At 42.9% G+C, this 13466-nt stretch overlaps 1 long non-coding RNA gene across 1 annotated transcript in view; it reads left to right on the plus strand.

Annotated features, from left to right (window-relative positions):
• LOC128422843 (uncharacterized) overlaps window positions 1-12817 on the plus strand; it is a 48850-nt gene extending 36033 nt beyond the window's left edge. The window contains exon 3 of the long non-coding RNA XR_008332609.1: window positions 12706-12817. This is a non-coding gene — a long non-coding RNA (uncharacterized LOC128422843). The remainder of the gene's footprint in view (window positions 1-12705) is intronic.
• Window positions 12818-13466: the final 649 nt, after the last annotated feature.

Genomic DNA, 13466 nt, shown 5'->3' on the forward strand with positions numbered 1-13466 from the left:
TTTTAAGCTTACAAGAGTTTGTCCCTGCAATTAAAGCAATCTGCTTATTCCCTGCCCCCCCAACACACTATCAACCCCCCACCCTCCCGTCCAGGAACACACACTGCTTGGATGCAAACAGAAGCAACTCTTTTTCGTGCAGTTTCTATGCCCCCTTGATAGTTTGTGTCTAAAACACCATCTGGCTTTAAATGTCCTTGGAGTTGATGAGTTTGCTGCTTTCTCAGGCTTGTTTAGGTTTGTTTTTAACTCCCCATTTCCCACGGAACAGGACAGACTAATAAGATTTTTGTTAATATAAATAGATTAAAACCGTAACTTACATGTAAAGCAGTAATTCTTCAAGTGGCGGCAGCAGGAGGCCTTACCCAGGGATGTGTTATAGAGTTATAGAGATTGAGGGGCCACATTCTGTTCTGGACAGCTTTCAGAGGGCCACATGAATGAAGCCAGAGGCAAAAGTGGGAGGAGCAACAAAAGGACGTTTCACCTTTCCTCAGTAGGCTAGTGCTTTTTGCATATCCTCAACACACTCCTCTTTCCAGGCAAACACAGGCAATATCAGAGCAGGGGCGGGTTTTAGGGGAGTACGACTGGTTCAAACGCACTGGGTGCCGAGTCAAGAGGGTGCTGCAACAGTGACTTGCAGGAGAAGGTGCAAGAGGCCAGGGGTGCCAAATTTTGGTGTTACACAGAACGCACGCCGGAATCTGAAAGTCCAAAGGCCACCACTGAGTGCAAGGGTATATTCCAGTCTGGCAGAAGCACTCAAGGGGGGTGCAGATCAGCGCCAGTGAGGGGTGTGGTGCTAGACCAGCAATGTCCAACCGTGGACCGCGATTGACAGGTAGATCGCCCTGGTGCTCCTGGTCAATCGTGACACGCCTTGCCCTCTGTGCTATGTCCCATCGCTGTCACTGGTGAAAGCGGGGGGGGGGGGTAAACTGAATAACTCTTGCCCCAGTCCCTAAAAGAAGCTCAAGAACTCTTGTCATCCCCTCCTAAAAACAGTTCAATAACTCTGTTCAATCCTTCCCCCAAAAAAGCTCAACAACTCTGCTCACCCCTCCCCCATAAGATAGCTCAACAACTATGGTCAATGGCAATGGGTCATTGACAATCACTGCCAGTTTTATTATATGGGGAGTAGATCGCGTGCCTGCGCTAGACCATCCTGAGGTCTAGACAGAGAGCTGTATTTGGCCTCCAGGCCTGAGACACACACACACACACACACACACCCACACCCCGTATGACTGTAAATGTCTGGTGTGTACCCATCCTTAGTGTTACCTGTGAAATGGGCCTTTATCTCGCAGCTGTATAGGGTCAATCTGATATCTGTGCAGGATTGTCATTGTTGAATCACACTGCTTCATTATATGCAAATGGACCCAGGGATGGGGATTAATCTTTAACACAGTTGTTTTTATCTGCTGCAACCTGAATGCATGGATATGTGCTTCTCATTTACTTTAACTTCCTGAATTCCAAAAGACTATAGGCAAGACAAACTACATAGCAACTGTCCAGTCCATCAGGCTTGTCTTTCTCTGGAGATTTCTGAGGACTATATTTTGGGATGCAAACATGTAGATGAAGATGACTTTGTGAGTCAAGCTTATCATCACCCTTCTTCCAATTAACTAGCGATGTTCCCAAAACTCACATTTGAATGCATGAATCTCAGTGGTTTGTAATGGTCACCTCAAATACAAGACACACGTTACAGACCTAAAAGTTTCGCTATTCTCCATTTCAGAGTTTGATTCCTCCCTCTTTGTAATACTAGTGCAACCATACTCCACACAGTTCACATATTTGAAGTAAATGTGCTAGATAATGGAGTGATCATATTTTCCCAGTGACAAACTAGCTGTTTCTGCTTGGGAACTGAGAAAATATGATATCCCCCTCAACATAAGCTTGAAGGATGACATCTGCATTACCCACAACTACTGTGAAACATGCAGTTTTATTGCATGAAGAACCATTATCTGTGGAAGTCCCCTGAAATGTTGAGAAACCGAGGTTGGCACAACCCTTTAAAAAATAACTTCAACTTAATCTGATTTCTTAGCTCATTTAAATCATCTTTAACCAAAATTCAGTGCTTTTTTTTGCTTCTTGTTCCCCACTCTTCTTTGGTTTCCTGTATATACATTTGCAAGAGAAAGATGGGTTTCGTTTGCTATCTTGTTTCCTGTAAAGGGTGAATAATGTCTGGCCTTCAGGATGAGTGTGGTCAGACACCCTTCAGAATACTCTTTTGCAGTAGTGCACCTGCATATTCTTTGAGCAGTGCTTTGGGGCTGGTGAGATAACATTTGCACAGAGAACTTCCAACTAATTTCAACACTTTTATCAGTGTAACATTTCTTCTTAATCATAGTTTTCAGGAGAAACTATCTCTTTGTCAGTTGCATCATGTCACTAAACTTGATCTAGGAACAACAGCAAGATAACTGTTCAAAGACAATTGAGAATGGAAGGAGCCTGGCTGCAGATGGGAGGCACATTCATTCTGTGTCCAAAGTTGCCATTATTTCTTGACCTCCCATAAACCTAGACCCTCCAAGTGTCCCTATTTTCTAGGGATGTATCTGATTTAGAGAAACCGTCCCGGTTTCTGTTTTGATTTCAAAATGTCCTGCTTTTCCTTAGGATGTCCCTATTTTCATTGAAGAACTGTTGGAGGGTAGGGAGTTATCCAACCCCCAAGCTGTCTGAAGGCAATTCTGTATAGGGAAGTTTTTTTAATGTTTAATGTTCTGTTATGTTTTTATATATGTTGGAAGCCCATAGTGATTGGGGCAACCCAGTTAGATGAGTGGGGTATAAATAGTAAAATTACCATTATGGAATGGGATGCCCCTATTTTCATCAGAGAAATGTTAGATGGTATGTAAACCAGTCAATGGAAGTGATGAAGCTAACTAGATCAAATGGTTTTGCTATCCACCCCTCCTTTTTTAAAAAGGGCTCCTCCATTGCCACGCTTGCTTTACTTGCATTTTCAAAGTAAAATTGTTAAAACTACTCCACGGACACAGAGCGGGAAGGGGAGAAGACACGTGCAGCTTGTCCACTGCTTATATCATGGGCCCTCTTCAGTAGGTGCTCATAACTGCTCAGTGCTCATAGATTGCCATGGTAGTGGACATCATCCTAGTGGAAACTAAAGACCTTCCTCCAAACACCATTCTTTTGAATTGTTTGAAATCACGGGCCAACCATTCATGTCTGCCTGGAAAAATGATACAGCAGCTGTTGGCCAAGGTATCCACACTCATTTTTATCTGTTTTCCCTTTCAACTTTGATCATAAAGCCTGCTTCACTGGAAACTAGACTGCGACAAAAGAAACTAATGTGTACACCATGATCGATGGTGTTTCTATCTTGCCACTTTGGGCTCTCTTAAAGACTATAGCGTGACTTCATTTATTTATTGAATTTGTAGACTGCCCTTCATCCGTAGATCTCAGGGTTGTCTTCTACCCCCAGCGGTTTGGTACTGGTACAAGAATCACAGCCCAGCAGGAAAAGGCAGGAGGCAGGAATTGCAGTAAAGCAAAGCCCATCCCAAGCTGGGTCATTTCAGGAACACCAGGGAAGTTTAGCTTCATTGTAGAGCTTTCTATCTGCTCAGCCGCATTGCACACATTCGTTTTTCCTTGCCAGCACACGTCCTCATTCTCCGCCACCACCATGGGCCTAACAAGCCAAGGATGCTCAACTCTCACACATCCACCTCACTCTCCATCAATTCCCCTCTCTTTTGTTCCGTTTCCTATCCCCCTGCCTTGATTCCATTCTCTTTTATTTTTCTTCCATCCCGCTATGTTATTTATAGCTCAGGGCTAAGGACATGTCTCGCAACCTGGCAGATCAATCACTGTAGCAAAGCAGAGATCAATGAACAGATGGAACTGGCTTGAAAGCTATCTGGCTGTTTGCAGTTGGAAAGAGGCTCTAAGTAAGCTGCAAGCAACCTTTTTTTATTATTTAAAAGGTGGTGGGGAAATCCAGTTCCATGTAAGCTCTAACTTTCACCCCAACCCTACCCCACTTTATCTGAGGGCTGCCTTTCAAAAACAAATTTAGTCAGTCTCTCTCTCTCTCTCTTAATAGAAATTAATCAGGCAGTTTCTCACAAGTGTTCCATTTATTAGGGTAGTTTGAACCACTCTCTATTACCCCTATTACTAGGTGCATATGATCATAGTTGGGGGGAGAAACACAGCAGTTATTGTAGGATAAAAGTGAACCATCTGCTTGTCACTGCTTGTTTTCTGCTGAACACAAACTAGGTGGTTCCTCTAGGAATAGCATCATCTCATCACTTGCTTAAGTGATATGACTAATGTCTCCAGTGACTCTCTTCCTCTTTTCTTCCTTTATTATGCATTGCTTTGTTGTGTGTTGCAGAAAACAATAAATGTGTATCCCTATGTCTTAAATATTATATGGGCCTCCCGCCTTTTTTCTTTTCTTTTGGAAACAAAGCAAAACAAAACAGGAGAAAGCTATGCTTGCGAAGTCAAAAAGATCTGTAGATAATAATTCTGCTTTAACACGACTAAGTTTTTTAAAAAGTTAACCAAACGTTAATTAATTGATTTAGTTACTTATTAACTGCATTTATATAGCTGCTGCATGAGAGGAGTTTTCTAGGAGACTCAAAAGGCAAAAAAAAAAAAGCCATTAACAATGCAGTTTAGAACACCAAAAGCTTATCACAATTAAAAACTAAAACTGAAAGGAGCTGGGAATAAACCACATTCTAGACACCTCTCATGTGGCTTACAATGTTACTGGAGTTACTGCAGAGCTCCCATACCACTAAGATAGCCTCCCCAGTCTGCTACCCTGCCACATGTTGGACTACAACTCCCATCATTCCTGGCTGCTGGCCTTGCTGGCTGGGGTTGATGGGAGTTGTAGTCCATCAGCAGCTGGAGGGCACCATGTTTGGGAAGGTCGCACTAAGGCAGGCATCCCCAAACTCGGCCCTCCAGCTGTTTTGGGACTACAACTCCCATCATCCCTAGCCAACAGAACCAGTGGTCAGGGATGATGGGAACTGTAGTCCCAAAACATCTGGAGGGTCGAGTTTGGGGGTGCCTGCACTAAGGAAATGCCTTAAAGCAAACTTGGAAGCATATTCATTTGGACATGGATATTCCATTTAGCTGTCATGGCAAATAGCAATTGATGGACCTGCCCTGGATGAGTATCACTAATAGACTTTTTTAAAAGTAAAGGCATTTCAGCTATAGTCCATCATCAGATCATGCAGTAATGAAGCATGTTGGTTTACTGTGCACACTTCCCCTTTTTTGCTGCTGGAGTTAATCAATTTTACCAGATGACTTCAAATTCTGAGTTTATTTTGTAACATTTTAATGGCTCTTCTGCTGTTAAAAGGGGGGCACTCAGGGTACTCAAAGTGATGTACAAATCGATTTAAAAGAAGAAGAAGCCCCCCCAAAATAAAGACACTAAAAATGGCAAAAGAATACATTCCATTTTGAAAAGAATAAAAGAATTGTTAAAGTATTCAGCACATGAACTCTCCTGGCAGGGTGGCCTGCTTGCAAAGATGTTGTTGGACTCCCATCAGCCCTAACCAGCATGACCAATGGTCAAGGATGATGGGAGTTGTAGTCTAACAACCTATAGTGAGCCACATGTGAGCTACCCCTACAATAGAGCAGAAATAGTGTATACACTGAGGGAAAGAGAGTGGAAATTTGTTGGAGAGGGGGTCAAAGCTTATTAAACTGTTTATTAAACCATGGCTTAGCATTATGTGCGAGCCAGGCCACTATGTGATGTTAGAAGCGTTGCGTTTTTTTGAACCCCATCACTCAGAACTTGTTTGCACTGGATCTCACGTGTTATTCTACTGCCCACTCATTCAGTATGGAGAGGTCCCTTTTTAAAAAGTTCTACACACGCTCCCTGAAATGTCATCATACTGAGTAATTTGGTGTCATCTGCAGTCATGACTCTTTGTGAGCTCATGTGATAAAGCTGACTGCCCCACGTGTGTGTGTGTGTGTGTGTGTGTGTGTGTGTGTGTGTGTTTGACTGGTTCACCAAAAAGGGAAGAGGTAGGGTGCACTCTGGTGCACTTACAGTCCATTATTTTAACCCTTGACGTATTCCCCAGACCTATTGCACAGGTGAACCATGATGCTGTTTGCACATCACAATCTGTTTCTTCTTTGGTGCCACCATTTGATGGCAACCACTGGTGTCCAAGCCAGCCAAGAAAGCCACTCAGTTGCTAGTCATCAATGCCAGCCAAACAGGTCAGCCCATTTCAGAAGTCTCTGATTCCAGCTTGTCATAATAAATTAAAACACCCTTGAATCCACAACTCATTCTTGAAGACATTTGGTTGCATCCAATGTTGTGCAAGCAACATCCCACTCATGCAATGGGATTTCCCCTTCCTCTTATCTCCTCATGCACTCACAGAAACTGCTCCAGAGGGTCTTCCAACCCATATTTTGATGGGACTGGGGGGGGGGGGAGACTGCAAGGAAGAGGGAGAGGAGGGGGAAGTTCCATTGCAGAAGCAAATGTTTGCTGCACAAGGAGGTGGAAGCATTGGAGAGGATCCATTGGTGTAATCAACTGCTTCTATGAAATCTGTAGCATTTATTGAGAACCACTGATTTTATTTTATTTTTAAAGTAAATATGACTTGCGTATTTGTGAACTCATAGTGTACACCAGCTGCTGAATTTGATTTTTCTAGTTTGGAAATAGCAGCAGCAGCAAAGGGGTTTACTAGTGCAAATAATTTCCCATTTAAAACAGTCAATGTAAAATTAATGGCTTCTATCTAAAGATTCCACATTGCAATTATGTTTCCCTTGTGCAAGCATGCAATGGGGAAGTGCTGGCCTTTTACAGTCCCTGGTGCCTCTCAGTCAGTCTGAAAGGCCAAAAATTAAAGTTTTGTTTTATTAACCAGTTTGGGACACTTTTAATTGCTGGGGTAGAGAGTTAAAGGCATGTGTGGATATTTTGGAAGGTGTTTTGGCTCTGGTATGGAAATATGCTAAGGAATGACAAAGACTCAAAGAGTTCTGACTTGTCTTTGTTCAATAGCCACTTGCAACACAATTCAGTACCTCAAAAAGGCACTAAACTGAAGTGTGGGAATATGCATGTTTATTTAAATTAGTTAAGCAATTCAGCAAATGATTGTTTAATTGGTTGATAAAGTATAAATTATTCCTTCAGTGACCCACCTTACAGGGTACAAATCCATACATATTTTTGAAGGTGAGGTCCTAAAGGGTAAAAGTCACAGTTGTATTAATCTAAAGACATGCATCAAACAGAAAGCATGATCTAGTTTTCTATCTCATAAGTTGGCTCTTGAAACTGCACTCTGACTCAGAAGTTAACACCTATATGAGTAATCGTTAAAGTGCATTCTCTTAATTTTTCTTGCATGCCACTCAATGATGTGATAGTAATTTGTTAACTGCTCTTACATCTACTTTCCCAATCTTGTTTGCAGATTTTAGTAACAAAGTTATCCCTTGCCTTAGTTCCCTTTCTAATGGAATTGTAACACAACTACCTCTCATGAGGAAACAGGTGTGTGTGTGTGTGTGTGTGTGTGTGTGTGTGTGTGTGTGTGTTTAAAGCACTTTGCATAACAAAAGCTCAGTGCTTTTTAAGTGCCATGATATGCCAGGTATGTCAACACAGATAGTACGATTGCTATTTTTTTAAAAACCCCAGAAAAGTTAAATAATGGCCACTTCACAACATCAACTCTTGCCAAATATCATAGGTAAACCTCAAGGTCACACTTCTGCTCAGGCCTGTTCTTGACACTGTATCTTATTTACACCTTTAGAGGGTGGAAAGTTAGGCAGTTGCACTGTTCACACTTTTAAGTGACATTCTGAACAGTCTTCACTTCTCTCTGTTGTAGGAAGTTCAGGGTGGGGTGGCGCCATTTTGCCTTCACCACAACAGTGTGGTGGACCATAAATGGAGCCGAGAAGGACCAACTGCCATTGGTTCTCCTTCAGACTTGTCTCCTGAGGATAAAATGACATAACCCAGGGCTACCCAGTATTTTGCGCCCTCCCCAGTGTGGTAAACTGCAACTCCTGCCATCTCTAAGCAACCTGGCCCAATGACCAAGGATGATGGGAGTTGCAGTTGACAACATCTGGAGGGCACCCTGTTGGGTACCCCCGACAGACCACGCTCTGAGCTTCTTAAAATGGAGATAAGAAATGGAAGAAGCAGCATTGAGAGTGTTAACATCATCATGAGTATTTCCCATTTCTAATTCAGGGATGAAGCATTTGTGGCCCTCCAGATATTGGACTACAACTCCTGTCAGCCAGCGATTAGGGGTAATGGGAGCTGTAGTTCAACAGCATTTGGGAAGCCACAGGATCTTCAACCCTGTTCTAGCTGAAGGTGCCAAATATCCTCTTCTCTTTTTTCTGGCTGTGAAACTCTTTCCTGCTTCTGTGAAACAAATAAAGCAACGGTGACCCTGCAACATATCAGTTCTACTAAGCAGGAGGCTACAATATCATTTAAGTGTCTTTACATTAAGCACCTTTAATTGGCTTTCTGATTGGGCACGCATTGTGGTTTGTTCTCTTTGGCTTTTGAAAACAAACCTTGTTTCTCAATAATCTGTGCAACTATTACTCAATGTGTACCTCTCTTCGTACTGAAGCCTGCAGAGAAGCCACAATAAACTTGCACCAGAATGACTCCGCTGAGTCGATGACTTAGTGACTCAGCAAGGAAAGTTCACTGCAGGACAAATGGGTAGGAACCATAAAGAAATATAGCGGGAATGGATCTGTGGCACTCACAGCCAGGGGGAGTGGGGAATGGATAATCGCAACCCAGAAAGAGGATGGATTCCCTAGGAAATTCTTGTGTGTTGTGGTGGTTAGAGTGTTGGTAAAAAGGTAAAGGTAAAGGATCCCTGGATGGTTAAGTCCAGTCAAAGGCGGCTATGGGGTTGTATCGCTCATCTCGCTTTCAGGCCTAGGGAGCTGCCGTTTGTCCACAGACAGCTTTTCAGGTCATGTGGCCAGCATGACTAAACCGCTTCTGACAGTGTTGGACTAGGATAGGCATGGCCAAACTTGGCCCTCCAGATGTTTTGTGACTACAGTTCCCATCATCCCTGACCACTGGTCCTGTTAGCTAGGGGTAATAGGAGTTGTAGTCCCAAAACATTTGGAGGGCCAAGTTTGGCCATGCCTGGACTAGGACATGAGATACCAGGGTTCAGAAACCTTAGCTGTGTGCACTGTGTACCCTCAAAGCACATTGTTTCCCGCAAAGAATTCTGGGGAATGTAGTTCACCTCTCATCGTTACAATTCCCAGCAACCTTTAAGTGGAATACAGTGCCCAGAATTATTTGAGAGGAAAGAGTGTGCTTTGAGTGTGCTTTAAAAGTATAGTGTGTACAAGCCCTACTCAGCCATAAAGCTTGATGGGTGGTTTTAGGTTACTCCCCCCTCACTAGGTGTTGTAAAGATAAAATTGAGAGGGGTAAACCATGTATAGCACCTTGGAGGAAAGCTGGAAAACAAATGTTAATGATGATGCCGCCACTAAACTCATCTGGGAATATCCATCTGTGCATGAATATGGCACTTTGTTTAATAAAGATTAAAAGCCAGACTCTCCCAAACTGTTAGTCAAACCCTCCTCACAGTAGACCTTCCATTCAACTAATTAAACTAAATGTTTTAAAGAGGTTTCTATTGTTTTGTTAGTTGCTACCCTGGGCTACGGCCATACTGATCTCATCTGATCTCAGAAGCTAAGCAGGGTCAGGCCTGGTTAGTACTTGGATGGGAAACCGCCTGGGAATACCAGGTGCCATAGGCTTGAGAGCCAATGTGGTGTAGTGGTTAAGAGCGGTGGACTCATAATCTGGTGAACTGGGTTTGCGTCCCTGCTCCTCCACATGCAGCTGCTGGGTGACCTTGGGCTAGTCACACTTCTTTGAAGTCTCTCAGCCCCACTCACCTCACAGAGTGTTTGTTGTGGGGGAGGAAGGGAAAGGAGAATGTTAGCTGCTTTGAGACTCCTTCGGGTAGTGATAAGGCGGGATATCAAATCCAAACTCCTCTTCTTCTTCAACCAATTAAACAATCATTTGCTGTAGGTCGCACTGTAGTAGTCCAAGTGGGAGATAACTAGAGCAGAAAGGTGTCTATCCCCTGCCCTCTAGTCTGGAGGTGATGTCATCAAGATATTTGTTTCTAAATATCTAGTTACCATGTCCATTTTCTTCAAAGATAGATAATGTAAGAGTAAATACCTGAGCTTTATGTTGTGTGCTCCCCGCCCCCATTCACATGAAGGGTGGGATGGGTGAGATATAAACAATCAATAAATCAGTTCTGAGTTGCACCATAATTGTCCAGCCTTAGGTGGCTGTGCTGATCCTTCCCCAACTGTCGACCGTGGCTCCACACCACCTGTGAGGTCAGAAAAGGACATGGCGGGGGCTGAGGGGGGAAGAGGCCCTCCCACTTTGACATCGCTGGGCAGTGGGCTCTGTGTAGGTCTCCGGTTTGGGCCCTGAAATCTTATGGTGTGGGGTGTTCCTGACCTGGCAACACTGCTGCTAAGGAACTGCTAGAGAATTTCTCCTCCATCCGCTGCCTAGAACCAGGGATGATTATTTCGAAAGTTCCTTTGCACCTTTGCTCTCCTTAAGATTCTAGTATTTGCTTTTCACGTTGTCATTATTTGATACATGGTGGTAAACTAGCTAGCTAGCTAAATAAATAAAATCACCCCCTGACATCATTGAACAATGAAAGCAACTATGCATTGTTTTTTTAAAAAATAAAATAAATCTAAAGCATAGAATTATTCAGAATCATTCAGAATTACAGTGGTACCTCAGGTTAAGCACTTAATTTGTTCTGGAGGCCCGTATTTAACCTGAAACTGTTCTTAACCTAAAGCACCACTTTAGCTAATGGGGCCTCCTGCTGTTGCCGCGCCGCCGGAGCACAATTTCTGTTCTCATCCTGAAGCAAAGTTCTTAACCTGAAGCACTATTTCTGGGTTACCTGAAGCGAATGTAACCTGAAGCATATGTAACCTGAGGTACCACTGTAACCCAGTATTCAGAGTACACACACTCATAAAAAACCCTTCAAGATCCAGCAGGTGGCGCACTGCTCTCACCAGAAGAAAAGCTGCTGTTTGCTCTCCATGCTAATTTATTATTGGATTTCAGAGAGACAGAGAGAGAGAAAGAGTGCGCACAAAGTAGAGCTCTGATGCTATGAGGCTTATCCTGGGACTCTCAGCTTTATTTATTCTCTTCAAAATAAATAGTTTACTCTGCTTAGGAAAGCATCTCAATATGAATATAAACTGGCAGATGTACGAAACATTTTAAACAGCTGCAAGTTACAGGTGATAAATTGTCTGTTTGAGCCTATACTGTAGTTATGTGACCTGATGGTAAATTTCACTTTGTAATCATGTGTCTCTAATGCAATTTGTAAAGGCTGCTGTTGAAGGGGTGCAAATGTGCTTTAATATTTATGGTGTGGATGCGACCTTGGTTCTGGCTATCTTGGGAGAAGGAAGCTGTGTGAAGAAGATTGAGCATATTGGGCCAGAACACATGGAAAGTAGAGAGAGAGGCTCGTTAGTTTCTTACCCCACTCCCCCTAATTAATGGGTGATAGAAGGGGGAGGCAGTAGTTAAAATAAAGAAGCGTCCACCTGCATCTCAGCCACAGCAAAGGTTTCTATCCTCACCTGCATGACAGGCAGATAACACACTGCAGAGTGCCTTCTCTAGGTGCTAACACATCACCATCAAGACGTTTCTCCTAAATGTTTAGGCATTCATTGAAATCTCCACCCATTGATTCTAACACCGCCCCCCTGGAACGACAGAGAGGAAGTCCACTCCATTCTTCTGTGTTGACAGCTCTTGGAGGTGGCCGGTACTAGTGGGGCAGAAAGCTAGTAGACCAACAGTAGGCAGAGGCAGAGCCAATGAAGGCAGACCTTGGTTGTAGAGCAGTGTCCCAGTTGTCCTAATGGACCAGCCTCCGCTGACAGTTCTTCAGATAGTTGTATCCTCCTTAACCTTGTCTTCTCCACCCTAGCCTAAATATATTTAGCTCTTTCAACTTTTCCTCTGAGGATTTCCTTCCTTCCTTCCTTCCTTCCTTCCTTCCTTCCTTCCTTCCTTCCTTTTGTATTTTCAAAAACAGGAACACAAAGCATAGTTAACCTCCACATCCCCCTGTCCCACTTAGAACTTCGTACCAAATACAGCATGTATACATATACCATATGACTTCCCTTCCACCCTTTTCCTGGTTCCTTTGCTTTTCTACTATTCCAGGGGTCAGCAAACTTTTTCAGCAGGGGGCCGGTTCACTGTCCCTAAGGCCTTGTGGGGGGCCGGACTATATTTTGAAAAAATAAATAAAAATGAACAAATTCCTATGCACCACAAATAACCCAGAGATGCATTTTAAATAAAAGGACACATTCTACTCATGTAAAAACACGCTGATTCTCGGACCATCCACGGGCCGGATTGAGAAGGTGATTGGGCTGGATCCAGCCCCCAGGCCTTAGTTTACCTACCCATGTACTACTCCATGTAATCCACATCTTTTTAATCTTTTTTAGGATCTGGTTTCTAGACGGCTCACCATCCCTTGATCATGCTCCAGTCAGCATCCCTCTTAAAATTTGGTGCCCAAATAGACACTGTACTACAGATGCAGCATGACCAGTGCAAAATAAGGTAAGAAATTTTACTTCTCCTATTCTTCAAACAATATGCAGAGATTAGGCTTTTAAAAGCACCTAAGATTAGGACTTGGGGTGGGGGGAGGTGTCAGTGTTTTGTTTTTACTCAAAAAATAAAAAAATACCCCAAGGTCGAGTGAGATATATATGACTTTAGGAAGACATAGCAGCAGAACAGAGTATATTTCGTAGGCATCGTGTTTTTATTCTTTAAAAGAGATTATGCTTCACAGAAACAATGGCGAAGAAGGATTAATATAGTAAAATTGCCACTTTACAAAAATACACTTTCAGAAAAATGTAGGTATTCAAAAATACAACATTCAAAACTCATTATTTACAACCAGAGGCAGCAGCAGTATTGAGCAATAAAAAAAATAAATATTTTACTTGTTACAGTATACACTAAGGTTAGACCAGGTACAAGTTTGAAGACTGACATCACCACTCAGTTCCATAACTATGTTTGAAGCTAGTCTCTTAATGAACATAAAAACATTCCTATTTCTATTTTAAAAAGCACAGCTTTTACGGAAACTTGCAGGTTTGAAACGCTACATATTCCCCATTCTGGAATGGCGCTATGCCCAACCATTAAGCATCTCTGAACTCTTAAGAGTTGTGCTTTCTTCTGATAT

Source organism: Podarcis raffonei, chromosome 1, assembly GCF_027172205.1.
Source record: "Podarcis raffonei isolate rPodRaf1 chromosome 1, rPodRaf1.pri, whole genome shotgun sequence".
Classification (NCBI taxonomy): Eukaryota; Metazoa; Chordata; class Lepidosauria; order Squamata; family Lacertidae; genus Podarcis; species Podarcis raffonei.